The sequence below is a fragment of the Megalops cyprinoides genome, chromosome 8, assembly GCF_013368585.1.
Source record: "Megalops cyprinoides isolate fMegCyp1 chromosome 8, fMegCyp1.pri, whole genome shotgun sequence".
Lineage (NCBI taxonomy): Eukaryota > Metazoa > Chordata > Actinopteri > Elopiformes > Megalopidae > Megalops > Megalops cyprinoides.
This window is the reverse complement of record NC_050590.1, coordinates 12,728,044-12,751,068: the sequence shown is the minus strand read 5'-3', so window position 1 is coordinate 12,751,068 and position 23,025 is coordinate 12,728,044. Positions and strand designations below refer to the sequence as shown.

The 23,025-nt window shown below is 40.9% G+C and overlaps 1 pseudogene; it reads left to right on the top strand.

Annotated features, from left to right (window-relative positions):
* LOC118782284 overlaps window positions 1-23,025 on the top strand; it is a 295,763-nt pseudogene that overhangs the window by 5,738 nt on the left and 267,000 nt on the right.

Here is a 23,025-nt window from a genome sequence, read left to right as displayed (position 1 = left end):
AAATTCAAATTACAAAACGGAGCCATGTTTAGTTAGATCGATTTAAATTACTGTGAAATTAGGTTAGGTTGACCTCACAAAAGCTGTGATGTGTCATGAGCATTTAATGTAATTTAAATCGATAAATGCCATCCTTGTTAACTAAACAATCTCACACTGTAGCTTTCGCAAGCACACAAACTACAGACAATCTGCACTGTTTTGTGAGCATAATCATTTACTCCATTTATGTGATTGGTGTCAATTATTCTGTGAATTATTTGTTTTATTGTTAATCAAGGAGGCTAAAGGGAACAGGTTGAAAGTAATGACAGATTTAAAGGTAATGTTTCAGCCTCCCCTGTTTCCAGCTCACCAGCCACTGATATACCCACACATACTGTATATAACACCTATGTATAGATCATGTCAAAAAGACCAAAGCCTTCCAGTGCCCAGGGAAGAAAAAGAAGAGAAGAGGAGGGAAAACAGGAAGCAAACAGAGGTAATGTGATGAATGAATAGTTTATCTATTGCATAGTAGTTATTGTTGGAGCAGAGTGTTACTTGCTTACTTTGGATGATAGTAACGTTCACTAATTTAATAAATAGCTAGAATTAACCTCAGTTACTCCCACCTTAAATTCATTAGGGAAAGTTGGGAAGACTATTCAGGTGTTTAGGGAGTAACCTACAACGTAATTTTGAGAAATACACTTTTTCTTTTAAGTGTGCTGTATGAACCATCCACTGTCTGCCTCAAGAAACCAGGCATACATTTTTATTGACATCATAGTCTACTTAGCAAATGTTAGCCCTGCTTGTAATAGTCAATTAAAATGCTTTTCCTTTTCCTTTTCCATCCCTTTTTGTAATTAGTAGTTGTAAGTAGGGCTGGGCGATAAAACGATAAAAATATTTATTGTGATATGATTTTCCTCAATAGAAATAAAACAAATGTTCGATATAATAAATTTGAATGCTTAGATAGCATGCACAGAAATGAATCATGAACTGCCAATCATGTCACAGGAATAGAAGTATGCATTGCGTAAGTTAGGTTGCACAGTGAGAGGTATAAATTCAGGCCAGCACATGGTATTGTTTACAGACACAGTGGCTGACAGGCTTGTAGTTGGAGCAGAATAAGCAAAATAAGCGACACCAAAAGCAGTGCCCATGACCAGCTCGAAGGACAAAGACATCATTGACAAGAGGGGTCACTCAGCTTCAGTAGTTTGGAGATATTTTGGCTATTTACAATCCGACAAAAAAACAGAGCAGCGTGCACTGCAAACTGTGCCGAAGACACATGCCATCAAAGACAGGCAACACCACAAACCTGTTTCATCATTTGAAACAATATCACCCGAAAGTAAGAAATTACAGTCCAAAATGAGTGTTGTTAGTGGACCCTCAACAAGCACCAGGCCTGTTTCAAACAGTCTGTACAAAGGGTTTGGCATGCTGACCAGAATTAAGATTTCTTTCTCTATTTATTGACATTATCCTTTTAAACACTTTTAAGCCTTGTAGTCTATGGGGCGCCATTTGTAAAAATGTATACACTGATTTATCCTGCACAGTTTTTGCACATTTAACATGGAGTACAAATGGAGTACAATTTTAAACTGCCACTTTTTCATACATTTACAGACAAATTGATGCAAATCTGTCAAAGTCTTTTTCAAGGGTAATATTTTACACTGGTTTGACTTGCCATTTAGCGTGTATAACACCGGTGTGATTAGAACACTTGGATTGGAAAAAATTCTAGCTAATTTTAGCTTTAAGGAAACAGCAATTTAACGTTAAAAATATAGCAAATGCTGCAGTGAAAACTATGAGAAGCTTAATAATGCTAATGAAAACATAACAAACCATATAACGTAACACACGCTACATAGCATAAAATAAGTGCGAAAGGGTTAAATGCCTGAACGCTAGTGCAATAACAGCGATCCCCGGCATGTGGTGTAAGGTTTCTTCCAGTATTTTTCCCCTTTAGTCATACCTGATGCGGGAGCACACCTCCAGTTTTCCAAGGCCACATGAAATGCTGCGGGGGGCGGGGGCGGGGGGGGGGGGGGGGGGAGACGCCACTCATATCTATTCAATGTTGATATCACAGCAACAGCACTATGCTGCTTCCATGTGGTGGATAGAAACACATGGCTACAAAGATAAAGAGTGAAAACATATGCTATGCGTTTTTCAAAGCTAATAGGTAAGTTAACCGACGTATAGATACAAGTGATATTAGCAATATAAAAAGCCATTCTTTAATGTCGTCAACCTTCTTTGAACTCCACTGCTATCCACCCAATGAATGGAACTGTCATGCGATTGGCTGCCATACCTGTGAGAGTTTCTGGTCCGAGCAGGTCATCATTCTTTTACCTGTTGTATGGGGGAGATATTTACGTCTCCAGACTCCACTGATGAGGCTTGCTTAGGCCTCAGTATTCCACAGGGCAGAAACAGTGATGTTGTCTAAACTACACTGCACTTTGCATTTCCTTCTAATTAAGTTAACTATCTTAATGTTTTGTTTAAGAGTGAGCTAATTCTTTGTGCGTACATTATGTGGGGTCCATTTCAATGTGTTGTCACTCTCTGCTCTCAGTTCCAGTTGGTCAACTGCATTACACAGTAGATGATACTCCTTTCATGTGTTTTGTCTCAAATGCCTTGGAACAATACAGAACAGAAGAACAAACATTTCATCTCTGAGTTATTCTTGTCACTGTCGTGGAGATACTGGGATATCGGCCGGTGGGTTCTGTTGGTCTCATGACAGTAACCCTGTCTCATTACTGTGATACTCACAAAATGCCCACCACCCACATCATACATGTCCTGCTTAGCCAGACTTAAAGCAGTGTTTACAGCTGTCTCCTTCTCCCTGTTCCCAACATTCTCTACAGCCCTTTTTCCATGTAGGAAAAAGGGCGGACAACTATCTCTGACAAGCACATACTCCTCAACTCTGCCATTTCTGCCCTAAGCTTGCTGACAATGGCATGGAGATCTGTCTCAGATGTGTGTGTGGCTGCTGAAACTCTTTTCCCCTTTTCAGCTCTCACTGGGTCATTCGCAATAGCATTGTGTCTGTGCTGGTACTGGAGTGGACATGAGTGTTAGATGTGTGTTTTGCTGATCCTCTAACACATCGCCTATGTGTATCTCATTGACCCCTTCTGTTTTGACAATGGAGTTTTTCTTCAGTTTGTGTTGTATCCCTGACTCTAAAGCCGTTTTCACATATGAACACCGGACAAGGTCCGGAAATCAGGTCCGCAACTTGGCTGGAATTGCCCTTTCATACATGTAGCACACAACAGGAGATTGTCTGTGACAGACGCGTTCACACCTACTGGAAATACTCCGGTTTGGTTTAGGTGAGGGGTGGCACCTGGGTAGAGCATACAGGAGGCAGGACATGACGCAAAAAGTACGTGGCAGAAATCGCAGTGGCTGTATTCGAAACTGCCTACTGTGTACTGCGTACTACACAAGTATATACTGCATACTGCATGCTATTTTTCAGTGTAGTACTCAGTATGTACCATTAATAATAACATTTGTAGTATGTTACATTGTCACTTGAAATCATTGCGAGTTTAGAAACATCCAGATTTCCTTGTGGTATGATGAGTTCATAAAAAGCACTCCCGAGTTGAAGTGTTTTCAGGTGTTTTCTTTTCAATGTCTTACCTTTCGGTGGCACATAATGTGGCATGGAGGAGGAGAAGGCGAATATAGCTATTGTACTTTTGGGTAGCCTATAAAAAAAATCACACATAGCCATCCAAATGGTGTTACCGGTACACATAATTTATTATTAATTATACATTTATTATAACAGGAAGGTAAGTTTTTGTTGTTCACTATGTAATGTTAGGTCACCAATTTACCTATCTCACTATACCTATCACTATTAGGCTACTTAGCTACAGCTTAGCTAGCTACTAACCAGATAATAAACTACAACCAACATTATTAATCATCGTAAGAGACAAGTTTTGGCACTATAGCTATAGCTAACTATCTCTTTTACGATCATTGGACTCAAAATAGCATGTATTTGGAGGTATCCGCAATGTCAGTGGAAAGCAATTCACAGGCACGCAGAAAAGAGTAGGAGGCAGATGTTTGTATTCTTCCAGTTTCGCACCCGTCGCATGATAGAAAGATAGAAACGTCATCAACGCGCCCACTCGCTCGCAGTGAATTCTCCAGAACGTGACCTGCTGTATTCACACATGGGCTCACTCCGACATGAGATGGACTTTGTACTAGGGAGCTGGCAGAACGAAGTCCGTCACATGTCCGGTCCGACTGATTCGGACATTTGCGTTCTCACATACAGCTCCTCCGGGTAAGGGCCGGATACTTTCCAGCTTTCAGTGCATGTCTGAAAGGGGCTTAAGGCAGAGGTTTTCAACCTTTCTGGGGCTAAGGCACATCAAAGGTCAAACCAAAACGTCAAGGCACACCAACTTAAAGTTGGTTATCGATTATGAAGAATGTCACACACATTATGATAGGCTATAATGTCATTAGCGAGATTTGATCCATATTGCAAGACAGCAGACTGTCAAATAATTATAAAACAGATAGTTAAATCAGACAGGCAGTCATATAATTTATTAAAAAGGCAGTGAAGTGCATCAGAGCAAGAACTTGTCCGACATAGTGCGGAATCATTAACAGCAACATACTACAATAAAATAACAAAACATTGCCGTGGCACACCAGTTGAGAACCACTGCTCTAAGGGGTGGTATATTTTCTTTTTTTTCTTTCTCAATCTCGGGTCCTCTACCAGAGGCCTGAGAGCTTAAGGATTCTGTGCAGTATCTTCACTATTCCTAGTATTGCGCTCTTCTGGACTGAGAGCTCCGATGTTGTTCCTGGGATCTGTTGGAGCCACTCTCCAAACTTAGGTGTCACAGCTCCAAGGGCACCCACCACTACTGGGACAACTTTGGCTCTTACATTCCTCCTTCAATCCCTGATATTTGTACAGCTTCTTGTATTCCTTCTTTTTGATGTTACTGTCATTCAGAACTGCTATGTCTATCACCATTGCTGTCTTCTGGTCCTTGCCCACCACCAGGATGTCTGGTTGGTTTGCCAGGACTTGCTTGTCTGTTTGGATCTTGAAGTCCCACAGGATCTTGACCCAGTTGTTCTCAGCCACCCTTTAAGGTGTTCCCCATTTAGACTTGGGAAACTCCAATCCTCACTCAGTGCAGATGGTTCTGTACACTATCCTGGCAATTGGTTGCGCCGCTTGGTGTATGCTGTTCCCGCTTGCATTTTGCATCCAGCCACTATGTTTTGGATTGTCTCGGGGGCCTCTTTGCACAATCTGCAAGTTGGATCCTGTTGGGTATGGTACACCCCTGCTTCTATTGACCTGGTGCTCAGTGCCTGTGTTGCACCCTTAGAAAGACACTCACAAGGCAGATCCTTCTTTCCACGCAACTTTTTTAATAAAGGCTGGGTTCGACATCAACAAGTTTTTTTTGTAACGCATTTCCTCCTTCTTGCTTCCTCATTCCTTCAGGTTAACAAAGGATCATGGTCACTAGCTAAAGTCACACAAAATGTAAATATTTTAAAATGACCGTAACTTATGTAACAACATTACTAAGGCTTTCTGTTCAAATATGTAAAATACTAAGAAATGAAACAAAGATTTTTTTAAAACGTTTCCTTTTTAGTTGAGGGTTTACATTTCTTCTAAGTTTGTAATGCACATTTTTTTAAAGGGCACAACACCTGCTTATGTGTTGCTATAATCAGTGCCTCGTTACTATTCTTCAGTGCGCCCTTTTCCAGCCACTGGTAGGACTTCTGAATTTCAGCCACCTCCGCTATCTGCTGATGGTACATCCCATGTAGGGGCTTGTCTTGCCAGGGCACTTCCACTGTCTTGGCTTTATCCACCACTGGCTCTATCTACTGCTGCCAGACATATTCTCTTAGCAGTTCATCCTTGGGAGCTGTTTCACTGATGTACCTGTGGATGCTTTGTGCTTCATCCAGGACAGTGGCCTTGACACTCACTAAGCCCCAATCCCCTTCTTTCCGGTTGGTGTACAGTCCCTGAGTACTTGACTTTGGGTAGAATCCTCCAAGCACTGTGAGGAGCTTCTGGGTCTTGATATCAGCACCTTCCATCTCCTCCACTGGCCAGCTCACTATACCAGCTGGATACCTAATGACTGGTATTGCATAGGTGTTGATGGCTTTGATCTTGTTCATCTCATTGAGCTGGCTCTTCAGGACCTGCTTACACTGCTCAGTTGATGTGTTTATAGTGATTTAAGTAGTTATTTCCTTTTTTGTTGGCAATGTGTCACACGGTTTGATGAGGAGACATTATCTACATGAGTATTTTGGTAATTGTAATGTTTAGCTTTAGCCACAAGTATATGCATGTGGCTAGGTTGCATAAGAAACTTTTTATTCCTTTTAATTCAAGCAAATAACAGCGAACAGGGCATAATTCCACCATTTAGGTTAACCCTCAGTATTGTTGTGTATGTCCCATTGTGCAAGTATGTTGCAATATTGTGTTTTCCATTCTTTTGGCAAATTAGTGAGGCAGTTTGTTGCTAAAAAGGCACGCAGTTCAGCTACTAGCTAGCAAACTAAATTGTGGCTGCTAGTCACTTGTATCCTCACAATATTATATTGGTTGTTCTTTCTGTTTTCTGTTTCTTTCAGGGGGTGCGTGTATAACCAGGGTAGGCAAATGACTGAATTATCAAAATTCCATTTATCAATGATATGTGTCTCAATGATGCATTCAATCTGCTTTGTGTGTATCCACATTTGAGACCCTCATAATATTATGCCAAGTTGCACAAAAGCTAATTTCCTCCATTTTGTTGACAGTTCTAACAAATGTGATGAAATGTTCAATGTGTATTTTCACAGCATGTAGCCTGACTAATTAGAATGATGTTTTCAGTAACAGGGACGGATCTCTTTGTAGAAGCACTTAAATGGGATTTAAACATGCGTAACTCAAGTATGAATTGGCCTCTAAATTCATGAAGAACTTTATTGCCAGATGATATCCTATCAAGTGTTAACTGTGACAGAAAATTGTACGCAAAGGTAAACTGCAAAAATCTGAGAAGGGTAGATTCTGCTTTTGGCTTTTTTTCTCCAGCTATCAGCCAACTTTTGGGAGATCAATACCATTTGACTGCAATTTTTTAAAGTTCTCTGTTTGTAAATATGTTATTATCTTTTATACTCCAGTGATGACGTTTCAGTCTGAGGAGGCCAGCTGTAATTCCATGGGTCACTCTAAAGTGGGGAGCAGGTGGACCTGCATCATTTCTGATGATGGGGTGGTGCTGAAATTTGGATTCTGTTCTCTCTGCCCTGCAGGCTAGAGATGCATTATATTTGTATTTACAGCATACAGCACAAATGCTTTACACTGCCACTAGTTCTAATTTGAGTGAAATTAGCTGTTTTACTGTATTCAAGGTTGCATCTAGTCATTGCCTTGATTTTCCAGCATATATTTTTAGTGTTCCAGTAAGACCTACCAGTCTGTCAGTATCATGAACATACGTTGAACGGTGAAACACAGTTTTCCAGAAATGCGCATGTTTAAATGAATACAGAGCTCCCTCCAGTGGAAATTTTGATGTATTGCGATGATAAAATATATTTAGAAAGTCACATCAGAGAAAGTTTATTGTGAGAAACTTCGCAATTATACAGGTATTGTTATTTGATTGAGCATCAAAACAGATACTGTAACCTCTGGCTTAAAACATGATAATACATGCTATACATGCTTTACTTACTCCTTTGTTTGCTGTTTTGTTGTCGTTGTTGTTGTTGTTGTTCTCTGCTTTTGAAAAGTGAGATTGCATCTTGAGGACACCAAATCTTATGCTGATTACCAAAACACCTACCACGTATTTTGAAAAAAAAGTTATAAAATTAAGATCAGTGTGTTGACGTGACAGGTAAAAGATGGACTCTTTCTCTTTGAAGCAGTACCAATCCCAGAAAGTTGAATGATGCCAATGATGTAACTGAATACATTTAAGTATGTTTTTCCAGGTTGATTAAGGGGAGGACAACTTAAAGTATCAGCTGCTCACAAGAAATAAATATATGCTAATTACCCCATGGAGAAGGTGGGTGGGGTTATCGAAGAAAGAGAAGGTCCTGATTATCCTGTTTTTTCAATCCAGTTTGTGCTCGAGTGCAGTATTAAAACTCTAGGTGTCTAAGCTTTCCCTGCTTTATATCCACATGACTGTGTTCAAGCTCTCATTGTGGACTAAGATAACTATGTGTAACCTTCCTCATTCCGGCTTGACAAGAAAATATCAGCCACAGTCATTCAAGCTCAAATATGTTTGCTTGGTACTGGATAATATGATGTAACACAACACACCATTGGTCAGTTTAGATAGCATCTCCAGCTCTGCCTTTTCTCTGAACACATAATAGAACTTCCTACAGAATCCACATTCCAGTTCCAGTACATAAATTGTTGTGGTCATATAATTTTGGTTCTATTGGAGTGTATTGTAAGATACACCGCCATCCTTGTAAGACACACACCTAACGGGGTACATTCACGTAGGGCAGTCGGGCAGCTATCAGCAGGCTTGTATGAAAGGTTAAAAAAGGAAAAATTGTCTATGATGATTATTACCAACTTGACAGACACAGGCCTTTTTCCCTCTGACTCGGAAGGCTGGAACAATTGAATCAGCACAATGACACATGCAGGCTACGGTGCACAGCAAATGTCGAAAATGCCGCATTTCGTGTTTACATTGTATGGTGCCATTGATTGGCTTGAAACAACAGAAATGTCATTAAATGGTACAATATTTTGATTAAGGATCGCTTTACGCACTACCAGTTAAGTTGCGTCTTACGTGATCGTGGTGCAACCAAAATTCAGTGCGGCACTAGTTTGAAACTAGCTACTCCGAACGTAAGGTTAAGATGGACTTTACACCCGAACTTACGATTGACTTTACGCTCTGCTGGTGCAACCAGCTGCTGGACCTTTCTGCAGCCTTTGATACAGTGGACCACACCCTACATCTACAATCTCTTGGCTCTGTCATCTCTTCCCATGGCTTTTCATACCACTTCTATGCTGAAGACATTCAACTTTTCCTGATTTTTTCATTTTTTCACCCCCCCCCCCCCCCCCATCCACCACTGAGGAACCAGTACAGAGAGGGATCATGTCTGAAAGGCGCAACCTTGTCGGGATAGGATGCTCTATGGTTGCAGTGGAGATGAATGACAGTCTGCAGGAGAGGTGAGAGAATGGTATCCAGGGCACAGGCTGATGTGATAGAAGGAGATGAGCTACATCAACATCTGAAAGTAGAATAATTTAGAGAGAGGAGGGTAGGGGAGTGTGATTGAGGAAAAAGAGGAAGGGGATGAGGGAGAGGGAGGATTGAGGAGGGAAGAGAAGGTGAAAAACAGTCTATGTGGTTTAGAAAGTGAGTTTTGAAACTTGGATTCATTAAAAGAAGCCATAGCAGAAGCCACATTTGAAGAGAAGGCAGAGAGGAAAGCTTGATAGCTCAGCAGATTGGCAGAGGAGCTGGATTTTTTTTTCTGCTTCTGTTCTGCGGCACAAAGTTTGGTCCTGTTCTCACAGAGTGAATCTGTAGGGCAGTGAATCTGTTAGGCCTTGAAGTAAGAGGACAGAGACAATTAAGGCAAGATGACAGATAGGAGAGAAAGGTGGAGACACCGGAATCAGTAGTCTGGTGAAAGCATCAAGGGACAGGAAAGAAGTGAGTACTGTGGAAGAAAAAGCTATAGATGAGAAGTTGCATTTACTATGACAAGAAGTAACAAAGGTAAGCACAGAAGAGGGTCGTGGAGGAAGAAGTAGAGAAAAGGAGACAAAGTAGTCATCCGAGAGGTGGACAGGGGTAACTTTGACGTCTGAAGTGGAGCAGTCCCTCAGGCAAACTAGGCCCAGATGTTTCCGTGCCTTCTGTGTCAGGGGAAACTTCATTAGGGTGAAGTCTGAGGAGGACATCCAGTTCCTCAAGGAAGTCTCCCAGGGGCCAGGTGGTCTGTAAACAACAACAATGCACATTCTAGAGGGACAGTGACAGTAACAGCATGAAATTCAAACAGGAGATACAGAGGTTAGAGAGAGGGAGAACAGATCATTTTCAGGACTGAGATGTGAGCAACCCAATCTCGACCACCCTGGCAAAAGGGTTAGGATGTGTGGGAGAAGGAGTATGCAACAGAGAGGGAGGCCAGGGTTGTGGTGTTCTTCAGGGAGAACCCAGTCTCTGTCATGGTGAGGAACTGGAGGGAGAGGAGGGAGATCTAGTCTGTAATGGAGTCATCTTGCCGGGTTGTAGACTAACAGTTCCACAAACCAGTTCCATTCCACATAGAGCTGCTGTAAATGCAAGAAAAATTTAAGACTTGTCTGACAATTAAGTATCGTCATCATCATCACCATCATCATCATTATCATCATACCTCCTGCAACAGGCATGTTGTTGGTAAGGGCCAATGAGGGATATATAAGGTTGGAGATTAAGCAAGACCGAGAAGGACAGGGACAGCGAGTACACATTCTGCAGGAAATGGTGACGGGAATTGGAGACACATGGTGCATTGGTGTTCTCCCTTCATGGACTCCCACAGATAGTCTCCCTTTCCTTCATCCAACTAAGTCTGCTATTACAGCTGCCGCTGTACCATCACCCCTGCTACTTAAATGCTGCACCTAAGTAATAATGCAGCTTGTGGAAACACTCTGCGGCTTAAACAGCCTCTAACTAAATAGATCTGCCACCAAGTTTCCATGCCCAGCTAATTATCAAAACAATAACACTGTATCAGCAGCAAACAGTAAACACGCAAAAAAGTAAAAAAAATAGATGTTACAAAACAATATAAAAAGTTACAAGCTATAGTGGTGAATGACAACATACTTGGTTAATATAACACAATTGATTGTTGGTCATTTTACAGAGCATCTCCAGCCCCGCTATAAAGAAAAGGTGCACAAGGAAGCAGCTGACACGTGTGACATTCCATGTGTGTAACAAAGGATAATCTGGCAACGCCTTACCGAAGATGCAGTAGCTATGCGAGATATTATAGCCAAGATAGAAGCAAACTGAAATATTCACTCACTGAATCAAAATATTCATATAACGTGATTTATTTAAGGTTACTACATTGCACAATGTGCTATACGTTGTTTTAGTGACATTTTTCAAGCAAATATAATGACAAATCGTTGTATTGGAGCAGAGCCAAGGTTTCCTTCCTCCATTTTCTCTCAACTGATAATCGGACTGCGAGAAAATGTCGACGACAAAGGCTATATCTAGACTGAAATACCGACCTTTCACCAGTAGGTGTCTTCTTATACCCGGAACTCTATGTTATCTTCAATGTATGGTATGCATTAAAAAAACGGACAATGAAGTGAGTAACATAAACAGCAGGGTCTTCAGAGAAAATCAATCCGTCCTGCAAGCAGGATGAGCCTTTTCAAATCTTCAGCATACATGGCTGAAATACAAACTGTCAATGTCTAATGTTTTCATTGTTTTCAACAGGAAAAGCATGCTGTGTCGTTGCTTCAAAGTACCTTGAAACGACCGCTTCAAAGTGCAATGTATTGCAAGAATATTTATTTATTTATTATTTGAAAATTAGGTACGGTTTGCGATCTTAAACTCTGATCGATTCACTTACCACTGGAACATAAAGGCGGGTAGTGTTGGACTCGTCTGTTTATTATGACAGAACAACACATGACAGGGGGCATCAGCTTGCCATTACAGGCTTGGGGAATCATGTCACTTTTAAATGTCCCCATCCCTCTGAAGAAGAACACCATGATAAAGTTTTGGTCTGAGGAGGCCCAGCTGTGCTCCCATAGGTCACTCCAAAGAGGGAGCATGTGGAGTTGCATCACATAAGAACATGATGTGGTCCTACAGTTTGGAAGCTCATCTATCTTTGCCCCCCTGGCTACAGGTGCATCACGGTTGTATTTGCAGCAGACAATACAAACGCTTTCTAGTGCTGCTACTTCTATATACAGTGAAATTAGCTGCTGTACTGTACTCAAGATTGCTTCTAGTCATTGCCTGGATTATGAGCTCATTTCTTCTCTGCTCCAAAAATACCTACCTACTCTAGAAGATACACTGAACAGTGCAATACACTCTCTGATTTCCTACAGAATTTTCCAGAACCGTGGAGGTTGACATAAAAAGAGCTCCACCAAGTGGGCATATTGGTGTAATGCGCTGATAAAATTTATATTCTGGATATTCGCAGGCAAGCAAGCACAAGTTTACCGTCTAAACCATATTGCACAGACCTTCCACTGGAAGTGTCAAAGTGTGGAAGTTTACTGTGAGCGGTTTTACACGTATACAGGTAATGATATTGGACAGAGAATCAAAACAGATACGTTAACCTATCACTAAATATGGTTACATATAAAGTATACTACTCTATCTTTACTTACTTCATTTTTCCTGCGTTTTAAAAATATATTATTGTTCTGTACTTTTTCCTGTGTTGTTTTCTTTGCTTTTAAAAGGTGAGATTAACCGAGTCATACTGTAGGGCTATATAAAATTCGTTACATTCACATTCATTCGTTTTTTTTTTTTCGTAGACTGTCCCTCGACTGGACTACTGCAACGCTCTCCTTGCAGGCCTCCCAGCATGCACCACCCAGCCTCTCCAGCTCATCCAGAATGCAGCTGCCCAACTGATCTTCAACCTCCCCAAATTCTCCCATGTTATTCCCCTGCTGAAATCCCTCCACTGGCTTCCTGTCGCTGCCAGGATCAGATTCAAGACCCTGACCCTCGCCTTCTCTGCAGTCAACAGGACAGCCCCTGCCTACCTCCAAGAACTCATCCAGCCCTACACACCAGCCCGACCCCTGCGCTCAGCAGCAACTGGACGCCTCGCTCCTTGCATGGTCAAGGCAGGAGGTGCTCGTTCTGGCGGACATCGGCGTTTCACCTACATCGCTCCCCAGTGGTGGAACGAGCTCCCGGTCTCGCTACGGACAGCTTCTTCACCCCAGTCCTTCAGACGGGGCCTGAAGACGTACCTCTTCAGACTCTACCTGGACTGACCCAGCACACATTGGGTGACCCCCCCCCCCAATCAGTGCTGTTGTAAATTGCTGTGCTTTTTAAATTGTGCTTTTAAATTTGTCTCTTGTTGCCGCCTTTACCCTGACGCTCATTGCACCGTTTGAAGTTGTCGAAGTCCGCCGTTTGAAAGTGTATCGTATTAGTTGCCCTATAGGCTGTAATTGTACAAATCTAATAGTACTGTGTCCTCAAGCAGACGCTGCTCTCATCTGAGAACTGTCTCATTGTGGAACTGTACACATCCTGTCCCCGTACTGTCGCTATACTTGCTGTATGCACTTTTGTAAATCGCTTTGGATAAAAGCGTCTGCTAAATAAATGAATGTAAATGTAGATGTAAATGTTTAAGGGGATAAAAATGTCAATTAAATCAATTATGTACGAGGAAACTCTATTGAAACACAGATATCCATATCATCACTATATATGTAATTCCGAGTTCAAGAATCGGGGGTTTATGAAAGTCACACGGACGCTAATCGTTTTGGGGAGAAGGTGGGTGGGATTATTTGGAAAAGGGAGGATTATGATGCTTCTATTTTTTTAAGAGATCTGGTGTTCGAGGGCGTTACTGAAAAACTGTGACGTCTTAACTCTGCCCACTTTACGATCACGTGGCCGTGTTCAACTCCTCCTGTCCGACAGGGGTATCTTTCTGTAGCATTTTTCTGTGGGGATGGCGAGGAAGCGGGTGAAGCGCAGGCAGTTTAGCTCAAACGCGTGTCGTTGATGCGAGGCGCAATATGCTGTCTTCAGCTCTACATTTTCTGTTAACACGTAATGAGACTGGCTGCAGAGTCCATATTCCAATGCCAGTACATGAACAAAAAGTTGTGATCATGTAATTTTGGTTCTCTCCCATCTGTCCCATCAACGCTTATGAGCTTTTCACATTTAATGAAATGGAACAAGTACGTATATAGCAAAATCAATGCGTACTTAATCTCATAAACGCACTCGCATGCCAGTGTAGTATACTATAATACACTGTCTGTCAGTATACGTAGCATCTGCAGCTCCGCATTTTCTCCCACCGCATAAGCGGACTGCCTACGGAGTCCATAGTCCAGTTCCAATACGAGAACAAAACGCTGTGATAGTTGGTTCTGTCTTGTCAATGCACATGAGCGCCGCGTTTTTATAAAGTGTAACACCTGCGTGGATGACACAATGATTAACCGAATATTCTTCCATATAATACAGTCGCATACCTGGGTAGTACATTACAAAACAATACATTATATGCCAGTTTACATACCATGTCCAGCTCCGCTACAACAGACATGTGTGAAACCAGTCGGATAACATGTCTAGCCTGCCATTTGCGTCTCATGGATATTCTAACAACAGGTTAAGTAACAACAATACAGGGGTGATTTTTTTCGATGTTACTACATTGCCTGTTGTTACATGGGTTGTTTTAGATACGTTAGGTCACTAATAACAACTAATTATAACGCTAATACTTGTATTGGAGCGGAGCCAACTTTCCTGTCCACCATTTTCTCTCAGTAAGACAACAGGGCTGCGAGAAAATGGCCGCGTTGATAGCTTTTGTTTCATGAAAAAGGAAAATTCCCTCTGTGCACTTGCTTGAAAGTACTTCCAAACATAAATTCCAAAGTACAGTGTATTATAATAAAAGTAGGTTATGTTGAATTTGACAACTAGGCATGGTGCTCAAGGGAAACTTTATCAAAATAAATTGTCTAATTGGAAAAGTTTTGATATTCGCAGGCAAGCAAGCACAAGTTTGCCGTCTAAACCATATTGCACAGACCTTCCACTGGAAGTGTCAAAGTGTGGAAGTTTGCTGTGAGCGGGTTTACTCGTATACAGATAATGATATTAGACAGAGAATCAAAACAGATACGTTAACCTATCACTAAATATGGTTACATATAAAGTATACTACTCTATCTTTACTTACTCCATTTTTCCTGCGTTTTAAAAATATATCATTGTTCTGTACTTTTTCCTGTCTTGTTTTCTTTGCTTTTAAAAGGTGAGATTAACCGAGTCATACTGTAGGGCTATATAAAATTCGTTACATTCACGTATGTTTTTTTTTCGTAGATTGTTTAAGGGGATGAAAATGTCAATTAAATCAATTATGTACGAGGAAAACTCAATTGAAACACAGATATCCATGTTATCACTATATATGTAATTCCGTGTTAAAGAATCGGGGGTTTACGAAAGTCACACGGACGCTAATCGTCTTTGGGAGAAGGTGGGTGGGGTTATGGGGAAAAGGGAGGCTTCTGATCCTTCTATTTTTTTTAAGAGATCTGGTGTTCGAGGGCGTTACTGAAAAACTGTGACGTCTTAACTCTGCCCACTTTGTGATCACGTGGCCGTGTTCAACTCCTCCTGGCCAACTAGGGTATCTTTCTACAGCATTTGACTGTGGGTTTGGCGAGGAGGCAGGTGAAGCGGAGGCAGTCTATAAACGTGTGTCGTTGGTGTGTCACTGACATTCCAATGCCAGTACATGAACAAAAAGTTGTGATCATGTCATTTTGGTTCTCTCCCATCTTACCAACGCTTATGAGCTTTTCACATTTAATGAAATGGAATAAGCGCGTATATAACAAAATCAATGAATACATAATCTCATATAAGTAAAACGCACTCGCATGTCATTGTAGTATACTATAATGCACCGTCTGTCGGTGTACATAGCATCTGCAGCTCCGCATTTTCTCCCACCGCATAAGCGGACTGCCTACGGAGTCCATAGTCCAGTTCCAATACGAGAACAAAACGCTGTGATAGTTGGTTCTGTCTTATCTTGTCAATGCATATGAGCGCCGCGTTTTTATAAAGTGCAACACCTGCGTGCATGACACAATGATTAACCAAATATTCTTCCATAAAATACATTCGCACACCTGGGTAGTACATTACAAAACGATACATTCTATGTCAGTTTACATAGCATGTCCAGCTCCGCTACAACAGACATGTGTGAAACCAGTCGGCTAACATGTCTAGCCTGCCATTTGCGTCTCATGGATATTCTAACAACAGGTTAAGTAACAACAATACAGGGGTGGTTTTTTTCAACGTTACTGCATTGCCTGTTGTTACATGGGTTGTTTTAGATACTTTAGGTCACTAATAACAACTAATTATAACGCGAATACTTGTATTGGAGCAGAGCCAACTTTTCTGTCCACCATTTTCTCTCAGTAAGACAACAGGGCTGCGAGAAAATTCCCACGTTGATAGGTTTTGTTACATTAAAAAGAAAAACCCCTGCTGCGCACTTGGTTGAAAGTACTTTCAAACAAAGTTAAGTGTATTATAATAAAAGTAGGCTATGTCGAATTTGACAACAAGGCATGGTGTTCAAGGGAAACCTGCGATCTTCACCAATTATTCACATACGGCTGGAATATAAAAGCGCAAAGTGTGGACACATAGCGATTTTTCTGACAGAAAAACGTACGACGGGGACAGTACTTGGGGGCGGAGTGAAAGGATGACCAATAAGTACATACGAGTAGGCAAAGTATGCGTATACAGAATCAAACAATTAACCAAATATTCCTCCTTTGAATACATTCACATACTTGGTTAATGTAACACAAATGATTGTCGGTCATTTTACCCAGCATCTCCAGCCCCGCTACAAAAGAAAGGCGCACAAGGAAGCAACTGACACGTGTGACATTCCATGTGTGTAACAAAGGATAATCTGGCAACGCCTTACCGAAAATGCAGTAGCTATGCGAGATATTATAGCCAAGATAGAAACGAACTGAAATATTCACTCACTGAATCAAAATATTCATATAACGTGATTTATTTAAGGTTACTACATTGCACAATGTGCTATACGTTGTTTTAGTAACATTTTCATGCAAATATAATGAAAAAATCGTTGTATTGGAGCAGAGCCAAGGTTTCCTTCCTCCATTTTCTCTCAACAGATGATCGGACTGCGAGAAAATGGCGACGACAAAGGCTATATCTAGACTGAAATACCGACCTTTCACCAGTAGGTGTCTTCTTATACCCGTAACTTTATGTTATCTTCAATGTATGGTATGCATTAAAAAAAAACGGACAATGAAGTGAATAACATAAACGGCAGGGTCTTCGGAGAAAATCAAGCCGTCCTGCAAGCAGGAAGAGCCTTTTAAAATCTTCACATACATGGTTGAAATACAAACTGTCAGTTTCTAATGTTTTCATTGTTTTCAACAGAAAAAGCATGCTGTGTGGTTGCTTTAAAGTACCTTGAAAAAACCGCTTCAAAGTGCAATGTATTGCAAAAATATTTATTCATTCATTTATTTGTTTATTATTTGAAAATTAGGTATGGTTTTCAAAGAAACCCTGTGATCTAAAACTCTGATTGATTCACTTACCACTGGAACATAAAGGCGGATAGTGTTGGACTCGTCTGTTTATTCTGAGAGAACAACACATGACAGGGGGCATCAGCTTGCCATTACAGGCTTGGGGAATCATGTCACTTTTAAATGTCCCCATCCCTCTGAAGAAGAACACCATGATAAAGTTTTGGTCTGAGGAGGCCCGGCTGTGCTCCCACAGGTAACTCCAAAGAAGGACCATGTGGAATTGCATCACATAAGAACATGATGTGGTCCTACAGTTTGGAAGCTCATCTAGAGGTGCATCACGGTTGTATTTGCAGCAGACAATACGAATGCTTTCTAGTGCTTCTGCTTCTAAATACAGTGAAATTAGCTGCTGTACTGTACTCAGGATTGCTTCTAGTCACTGCCTAGATTATGAGCTCATTTCTTCTCTGCTCCAAATATACCTACCTACTCTAGAAGATACACTGAACAGTGCAATACACTCTCTGATTTCCTACAGAATTTTCCAGAACCGTGGAGGTTGACATAAAAAGAGCTCCACCAAGTGGGCATTTTGGTGTAATGCGCTGATAAAATTTATATTCTGGATATTCGCAGGCAAGCAAGCACAAATTTACCGTCTAAACCATATTGCACAGACCTTCCACTGGAAATGACAAAGTGTGGAAGTTTACTGTGAGCGGTTTTACACGTATACAAGTAATGATATTGGACAGAGAATCAAAACAGATACGTTAACCTATCACTAAATATGGTTACATATAAAGTATACTACTCTATCTTTACTTACTTCATTTTTCCTGCGTTTTAAAAATATATCATTGTTCTGTACTTTTTCCTGTCTTGTTTTCTTTGCTTTTAAAAGGTGAGATTAACCGAGTCATACTGTAGGGCTATATAAAATTCGTTACATTCACGTATGTTTTTTTTTCGTAGATTGTTTAAGGGGATGAAAATGTCAATTAAATCAATTATGTACGAGGAAAACTCTATTGAAACACAGATATCCATATTATCACTATATATGTAATTCCGTGTTAAAGAATCGGGGGTTTACGAAAGTCACACGGACGCTAATCGTCTTTGGGAGAAGATGGGTGGGGTTATGGGGAAAAGGGAGGCTTCTGGTCCTTCTTTTTTTAAGAGATCTGGTGTTCGAGGGCGTTACTGAAAAACTGTGACGTCTTAACCCTGCCCACTTTATGATCACGTGGCCGTGTTCAACTCCTCCTGGCCAACTAGGGTATCTTTCTGTAGCATTTATCTGTGGGCTTGGCGAGGAAGCAGGTGAAGCGCAGGCAGTCTTGCTCAAACGCGTGTCGTTGATGCGAGGCGCAATATGCTGTCTTCAGCTCTACATTTTCTGTTAACACGTAATGAGACTGGCTACAGAGTCCATATTCCAATGCCAGTACATGAACAAAAAGTTTTGATCATGTCATTTTGGTTCTCTCCCATCTTACCAACGCTTATGAGCTTTTCACATTTAATGAAATGGAATAAGTGCGTATATAACAAAATCAATGAGTACTTAATCTCATAAAGCTAAAACGTACTGGCATGCCATTGTAGTGTACTATAATACACCGTCTGTCGGTGTACGTAGCATCTGCAGCTCCGCATTTTCTTCAACCGCATAAGCGGACTGCCTACGGAGTCCATAGTCCAGTTCCAATAGGAGAACAAAACGCTGTGATAGTTGGTTCTGTCTTATCTTGTCAATGTACATGAGCGCCGCGTTTTTATAAAGTGTAACACCTGCGTGGATGACACAATGATTAACCAAATATTCTTCCATAAAATGCATTCGCATACCTGGGTAGTACATTACAAAACAATACATTCTATGTCAGTTTACATAGCATGTCCAGCTCCGCTACAACAGACATGTGTGAAACCAGTCGGATAACATGTCTAGCCTGCCATTTGCGTCTCAAGGATATTCTAACAAGTTAAGTAACAACAATACAGGGGTGATTTTTTTCGACGTTACTGCATTGCCTGTTGTTACATGGGTTGTTTTAGATACGTTAGGTCACTAATAACAACTAATTATAATGCTAATACTTGTATTGGAGCGGAGCCAACTTTTCTGTCCACCATTTTCTCTCAAGAAGACAACAGGGCTGCGAGAAAATGGCCGCGTTGATAGCTTTTGTTTCATGAAAAAGGAAAATTCCCTCTGTGCACTTGCTTGAAAGTACTTCCAAACAAAGTTCAGTGTATTATAATAAAAGTAGGCTATGTCGAATTTGACAACAAGGCATGGTGTTCAAGGGAAACCTGCGGTCTTCACCAATTATTCACATACGGCTGGAATATAAAAGCGCAAAGTGTGGACACATAGCAATTTTTCTGACAGAAAAACGTACGACGGGGACAGTACTTGGGGGCGGAGTGAAAGGATGACCAATAAGTGCATAGGAGTAGGCAAAGTATGCGCATACAGAAGAAAACAATTAACCAAATATTCTTCTTTTGAATACATTCACATACTTGGTTAATGTAACACAAATGATTGTCGGTCATTTTACACAGCATCTCCAGCCCCGCTACAAAAGAAAGGCGCACAAGGAAGCAACTGACACGTGTGACATTCCATGTGTGTAACAAAGGATAATCTGGCAACGCCTTACCGAAGTTGCAGTAGCTATGGAGATATTATAGCCAAGATAGAAGCGAACTGAAATATTCACTCACTGAATCAAAATATTCATATAACGTGATTTATTTAAGGTTACTACATTGCACAATGTGTTATACGTTGTTTTAGTAACATTTTCAAGCAAATATAATGAAAAAATCGTTGTATTGGAGCAGAGCCAAGGTTTCCTTCCTCCATTTTCTCTCAACAGATAATCGGACTGCGAGAAAATGGCGATGATAAAGGCTATATCTAGACTGAAATACCGACCTTTCACCAGTAGGTGTCTTCTTATACCCGTAACTTTATGTTATCTTCAATGTAAGGTATACATTAAAAAACGGACAATGAAGTGAGTAACATAAACGGCAGGGTCTTCGGAGAAAATCAAGCCGTCCTGCAAGCAGGAAGAGCCTTTTAAAATCTTCACATACATGGTTGAAATACAAACTGTCAGTGTCTAATGTTTTCATTGTTTTCAACAAAAAAAGCATGCTGTGTGGTTGCTTTAAAGTACCTTGAAACGACCTCTTAAAAGTGCAGTGTATTGCAAAAAAAATTATTCATTCATTTATTTGTTTATTATTTGAAAATCAGGTATGGTTTTCAAAGAAACCCTGCGATCTAAAACTCAGATTCACTTACCACTGGAACATAAAGGCGGATAGTGTTGGACTCGTCTGTTTATTATGACAGAACAACACATGACAGGGGGCATCAGCTTGCCATTACAGGCTTGGAGAATCATGTCACTTTTAAATGTCCCCATCCCTCTGAAGAAGAACACCATGATAAAGTTTTGGTCTGAGGAGGCCCAGCTGTGCTCCCACAGGTCACTCCAAAGAGGGAGCATGTGGAATTGCATCACATAAGAACATGATGTGGTCCTACAGTTTGGAAGCTCATCTATCTTTGGCCCCCCGGCTACAAGTGCATCACGGTTGTATTTGCAGCAGACAATACAAATGCTTTCTAGCACTGCTGCTTCTATATACAGTGAAATTAGCTGCTGTACTGTACTCAAGATTGCTTCTAGTCACTGCCTAGATAATAAGATCATTTCTTCTCTGCTCCAAAAATACCTACCTACTCTAGAAGATACACTGAACAGTGCAATACACTCTCTGATTTCCTACAGAATATTCCAGAACCGTGGAGGTTGACATAAAAAGAGCTCCACCAAGTGGGCATTTTGGTGTAATGCGCTGATAAAATTTATATTCTGGATATTCGCAGGCAAGCAAGCACAAATTTACCGTTTAAACCATATTGCACAGACCTTCCACTGGAAGTGTCAAAGTGTGGAAGTTTACTGTGGGCGGTTTTACACGTATACAGGTAATGATATTGGACAGAGAATCAAAACAGATACGTTAACCTATCACTAAATATGGTTACATATAACGTATACTACTCTAGCTTTACTTACTCCATTTTTCCTGCGTTTTAAAAATATATCATTGTTCTGTACTTTTTCCTGTCTTGTTTTCTTTGCTTTTAAAAGGTGAGATTAACCGAGTCATACTGTAGGGCTATATGAAATTCGTTACATTCACGAATGTTTTTCTTTCGTAGATTGTTTAATGGAATGAAAATGTCAATTAAATCATTTATGTACGAGGAAACTCAATTGAAACACAGATATCCATGTTATCACTATATATGTAATTCCATGTTAAAGAATCGGGGGTTTACGAAAGTCACACGGACGCTAATCGTCTTTGGGAGAAGGTGGGTGGGGTTATGGGGAAAAGGGAGGCTTCTGGTCCTTCTTTTTTTTTAAGAGATCTGGTGTTCGAGGGCGTTACTGAAAAACTGTGACGTCTTAACCCTGCCCACTTTATGATCACGTGGCCGTGTTCAACTCCTCCTGGCCAACTAGGGTATCTTTCTGTAGCATTTCTCTGTGGGCTTGGCGAGGAAGCAGGTGTAGCGCAGGCAGTCTTGCTCAAACGCGTGTCGTTGGTGCGAGGCGCAATATGCTGTCTTCAGCTCTGCATTTTCTGTTAACACGTAATGAGACTGGCTACAGAGTCCATATTCCAATGCCAGTACGTGAACAAAAAGTTTTGATCATGTCATTTTGGTTCTGTCCCATCTTACTAACGCTTATGAGCTTTTCACATTTAATGAAATCGAATAAGTGCGTATATAACAAAATCAATGAGTACTTAATCTCATAAAGCTAAAACGCACTGGCATGCCATTGTAGTGTACTATAATACACCGTCTGTCGGTGTACGTAGCATCTGCAGCTCCGCATTTTCTCCCACCGCATAAGCAGACTGTCTACGGAGTCCATAGTCCAGTTCCAATAGGAGAACAAAACGCTGTGATAGTTGGTTCTGTCTTATCTTGTCAATGTACATGAGCGCCGCGTTTTTATAAAGTGTAACACCTGCGTGGATGACACAATGATTAACCAAATATTCTTCCATAAAATGCATTCGCATACCTGGGTAGTACATTACAAAACAATACATTCTATGTCAGTTTACATAGCATGTCCAGCTCCGCTACAACAGACATGTGTGAAACCAGTCGGATAACATGTCTAGCCTGCCATTTGCGTCTCAAGGATATTCTAACAAGTTAAGTAACAACAATACAGGGGTGATTTTTTTCGACGTTACTGCATTGCCTGTTGTTACATGGGTTGTTTTAGATACGTTAGGTCACTAATAACAACTAATTATAATGCTAATACTTGTATTGGAGCGGAGCCAACTTTTCTGTCCACCATTTTCTCTCAAGAAGACAACAGGGCTGCGAGAAAATGGCCGCGTTGATAGCTTTTGTTTCATGAAAAAGGAAAATTCCCTCTGTGCACTTGCTTGAAAGTACTTCC